Source organism: Engraulis encrasicolus, chromosome 16 (assembly GCF_034702125.1).
Source record: "Engraulis encrasicolus isolate BLACKSEA-1 chromosome 16, IST_EnEncr_1.0, whole genome shotgun sequence".
NCBI classification, from domain to species: domain Eukaryota; kingdom Metazoa; phylum Chordata; class Actinopteri; order Clupeiformes; family Engraulidae; genus Engraulis; species Engraulis encrasicolus.
The window spans coordinates 22,047,002-22,052,001 of NC_085872.1; the positions used below are offsets into that span (position 1 = coordinate 22,047,002).

Genomic DNA, 5,000 nt, shown 5'->3' on the forward strand with positions numbered 1-5,000 from the left:
CTGATACGCGGCGCATGGGTTTCAAGTAATGCGCCAATCTGCCTTTGGTCACGTTCGGTGTCTACAGTCCAACCAACGGAAAACTTTGGATGCATAAAATGAACGGCGATTTGGCGAGACAGCTGCTGGTTAGATATTGCTGTCAACGAAGCATTTCGCAAAATCTGTGCATTGCACAATAGATTGCCTATCTCTACTGGACTGGTTGCCTGGCTGGCGCAGACTCTGAGGGTGCATCCCAATATGTGACATTGCCTCCTCCACTTGTGCTTGTCTCCTCGTCCCGCCTCCTGGCCCCTCCTCCGTGGAGAAAACGATAAAGTTTCCCGCTGTCAGCTTCGCCACAACAACTTTTGGGGGACTGTTTTTCATTCACCATAACAATTGCAAACGAGAAAAAAACTCTACAATTGAGCTTTTGCAAGATATTGAAATATAATGCTGTTGTCAGTGATGTCATCATGACGAGAAGCGAGTGGAGGAGGCAAGTGGAGGAGGCAAGGTCCCATATTAAGATGCACTCTGAGTGTAGGCTATGTTGCGTCGCACTTTAAACAGGCGGGCCCAGGCGGCTGTAGCCTGTTACGGTGCCTATTGGCGCTTGACAGGTGAAGTGAGTAAAGAAAGGAAAAGGATATGAGTAGCCATCTGTGGTCTTATATCATGGAAATTCCATGAAAATTATATTGTGAAATTTGTTATTTGTAAAAAGCCTCAGATTTTCCAACAAATTAAAAACTGCATTTTGAGAAAAGTTTCAAATGTGAAACAAAATTAAGTCTTCAAAAAACTTTTTTCCCCAAAACATGAGCCTGAAAATGGGGGGTCGTCTTATAATCAGGATCGTCTTATATTCGGGCTAATACGGTAATTAAAAACAGTAAAAACAGTGAAAAAACAGTACAAGCAATAAATAACATGATCAGATAGGCCTACAGAAAATCATAGCCTGTGTTTGGACGCTATATTATTAATTTCTCTAATTGCAGAGGGGACAAAGCTCACATGCATACATGCACATGTGCACATGCACACACTCACAGTGTGTGTGTGTGAGAGAGAGAGAGAGAGAGCATGTAAATGGTACTCAAGAGTGCGCTATACTTACCCTATACTTTTACTGTAACATACGATTATGTGTATAAGGTCTTTGTGTATGTTTTGAATTTGTGTATTTATGTAAGATGACAGACACCTTAATTTCCTTCGGGATTAATAAAAGTACACTAGTCAACTCTACTCTGCTAGACATAGCCATGCATTCTGCTAGACATAGCCATGCATGCACAGACGCACGCACATATGCATACACGCACACACGCACACACACATTTTCAAACTCATAGAAGAAGTCCAGCTGCTTACAGCTTCTCTCCTCTCCTTTGACTCTCTCTCACACACACACACACACACACACACACACACACACACACACACGCCCCCTGACAGATTGGTCTTAATGGAAAGTTACTGTAATGAATGTCTTTCAACTACAGTCACTCTGGCTGCCAAGACTTTTAGTGGAACAATGACAAGCAATCCTCGCCAGCCAGCCCGCCCGCCAGGCCATGCACACAGACTCGCCTCTCTGTCTTGCGCTGTCTAAATACTTGGTATGCTATACTCACTGTATGGCCGGAACGGAGGATCATATGAGCTAATCAGGGCCGCTGACAGCTTTGGCTGGGCCCGGAACAAAGACATCTATAAGGGCCCCAAACCCTATCAATGCAATGCCATTCTGAGCCCCCTCTCTCCCTGGGCCCGGGACAAGTGACCCCTTTGTCCCTCCCCCACTAAATACTTGGTATGCTATACTGTATGACCAGAAGATGAAATGAGGTAGTGAAGAGGGTGGAGGTGTGGGGGTGGGGGCGGAGGCGGGAGATTGTGGATGTGGCAGTATTGATATGTTGAACATCCTCCATCTGCCAGAAACCAGCATGAATCTTGTGGCCTGTCGCTGTCGACGTGGCGTGTGACGTCGAGGCCGCATGTGTGTCACCAAGGGGCCTTGGTGGACAGCTCTGGGGTTGGGGCGGTGGGGGGGTGGGGGGGGGGGGTGGGGGAGAAGGATGAGCGTGGACGTTACTCTGACGTCTTGTGGATTTCATCAAAGAGCAACGGCACTCGCAGGGTGAACCCACACATCACTCAGGCCAGTCCAGTGCAGTCCAGTCCAGTCCAGTCCAGCCCTCCCCCTTTGACAAAGACACATGCTGCATCCCGATCGAGTCCGGGGAAGCTGAGTGTGACTTCTGTCTGTCACACACACGCGCACGCACGCACACACGCACACACGCACGCAAGCACACACACACACACACGCACAGACACACGCACACTTACACACGCACACACACACACAAACAGACATGTACGCAAACACGTAGGCACGCAGGCACGCAGGCACACACACACACACGCAGGCAGGCACGCACAGGCACAGGCACAGGCACAGGCACAGGCACAGGCACACGCACGCACGCACACACACGCACGCACACACACACACACACACACACACACACACACACACACACACACACACACACACACACACACACACACACACACACACACACACACACACACACACACACACACACACACACACATTTTGGGTTGACTGGAGGGTGTGTTTGTGCATCCACAGCGCAGTGTAATAATCTTAATGGAGTGTATCTGAGCAGTCATAAACACCATAGAGCCTATAAAACAATACATGTGAGAATATATTTGTGTGAGTGTGAGAGAGTAAGTGTTTGTCTTTGTGTGTGTGTGTGTGTGTGTGTGTGTGTGTGTGTGTGTGTGTGTGTGTGTGTGTGTGTGTGTGTGTGTGTGTGTGTGTGTGTGTATGTGTGTGTGTGTGTGTGTGTGTGTGTGTGTGTGTGTGTGTGTGTGTGTGTGTGTGTGTGTGTGTGTGTGTGTGTGGGTGTGCGTGTGTGTGTGTGTGTGTGCACGCGCATGCTTGTGAGCTTGCATGTGTGCGTGTGTGTTTGTGTATTTGAAGGGGGGGCGGGGGGTCCTTCCCTCTACACGAGTGTCAGCCGAGTGGTGCTCTTTTGTCTTTGGGAGGACAGGCATACGTGTCCCAGACCTCCCTGCTATCTCAAAGTTACCAGATGCCAGAGAGTTGGCCACTAGTGGTGAGGATCGGCACTGCCCTCACGATACGATTCGATCACGATTCGGGAGGTAGCGATTCGATTCGATTCGATTCTATGCGATCCGATCCGATCCGATCCGATCCGACTCAATTCTTCAAAGTAGAATTAGTAGAAGTACTTTTATTTAATTTAACATTCATTTGCTCCCGAAATATCCATGGAAGTAATTGAAACTTTAAAAAATTGCCGGATCGATTCTGGAACTTGCCGGATCGATTCTGGATCGTCCATGCCCCGCATCGATTCGGATCGCCGAATCGATCATTGTTGACACCACTATTGGTCCCACTGCTCCATCCTCCTAGTCCCCTCTCTCTGTGTTATCTAGTGAATGCACAACATTAAATGATCCCAACAACGGAGACACCCTCTGCAGGGAAACAGCAAAGACACGTTTAAAAACAAAATTAACGTAACGATATTGTATCGAACCGAGAAATCGTGAAACACAGAGTCACGATACTGTATCGTGATACAAGGAGGCAGTATCGTGATACACCCTTTCAAAGTTTTGTTACACCTTAGTCCAGAAAACAACCTTATGATTTGATGTGATAGTGTTTCCAAACTTCAATGGAGATACATTTCAAAAATCGTGGGGTGTATCGAACCGTAGGTCAAAAATCGTGAAACGAACCGAATCTTGATTTGAGTGTATCGTTATAGCCCTAGTGAATGCACAGTATTAAATGATCCCAACAACGGAGACACCCTCTGCAGGGAAACAGCAAAGACACGTTTTTTTTTTTTTTCATTTTTGACTTCATAGTATCTATTCAGTAGCATCGACAGACAGCCGTAACAGCTGTTGATAACAGACCCATGTTTCATCTGTTGGTCCGTGTAGAGTCAGACTGAGGCTGAGCGCAGAGAGAGAGAGAGAGGGGGAAAAAAAGCCCTTTCAGGTGCCGTATTATTATTCAGTTAAGTTCAGTTAAAAAGACCCAATCCCCAAGTGATTGAATACGTGACCACCGATAACAAATAAATGACCAGGTGAATTGCGGAATGAATGAGTGAATTAATCAGGCGAACAGCCATGCAAGCACTGATGTAATGCGGAGAAAAATAGAAATAAATTGCTTTTCCCAGCAGCATATCTTAGGATGTTTTTTTTAGAGGCACACAGAGCTTTTTTGAATGTGTCAGTGTGTGGCTCTCTTTGGCTGCCACCAAAGGCAGTGTGACAGCTCCAAGTTTGACGGAGATTAGGTGATAATTCAGCTCAGTAGAGGGGAGCCATTTTTGAAGGGCAGGAACGGGGGGTTCTGGGGGTCTGGGGGTTTCGGGCAGAAAATCCCCACAAACACACATGAGGATATCTCTCTCCCCACCGGGATTGGAGTCAGTCGAGTAACTCGGGTGAAATTCTTTCCCCACTTTGCCCCCTTTTTTTTCTGAAAACGGTTCGTGCCGGGGAGGCGGATGATGGCTTTTAAGTGTGGATTACAACATTATGGAAGGTCAGCTCCAAAGCTCCTTACCTAGAATATATATATATTTCAGCTGGAAACAAAGATTGGGAGAGACTTTGAACTTGTGTAAGGCCCAGGTTTAGGTGGAAAGATATCCTGTGCTTTCAGTGTTTCTCTGTCTTTCCCTTTTTTCGCTGTCTGTTTTTCTCTATGCGTCTCTGTGTCTGTGTCTGTATATCTCTGTCTTTGTATCTCTCTGTGCCTTTTCTTCTCTCTCTCTCTCTCTCTCTCTCTCTCTCTCTCTCTCTCTCTCTCTCTCTCTCTCTCTCTCTCTCTCTCTCTCTTTATACTTTATGGTGTATCCTCCATGTCATAGCAGGAGAAATATTGACCCACTCGTAGCAGCAGAAGCAGC

At 46.9% G+C, this 5,000-nt stretch overlaps 1 protein-coding gene across 1 annotated transcript in view; it reads right to left on the reverse strand.

The window, feature by feature from the left end:
• grin3ba (glutamate receptor, ionotropic, N-methyl-D-aspartate 3Ba) overlaps positions 1-5,000 on the reverse strand; it is a 49,303-nt gene that overhangs the window by 11,540 nt on the left and 32,763 nt on the right. The window lies entirely within an intron of this gene.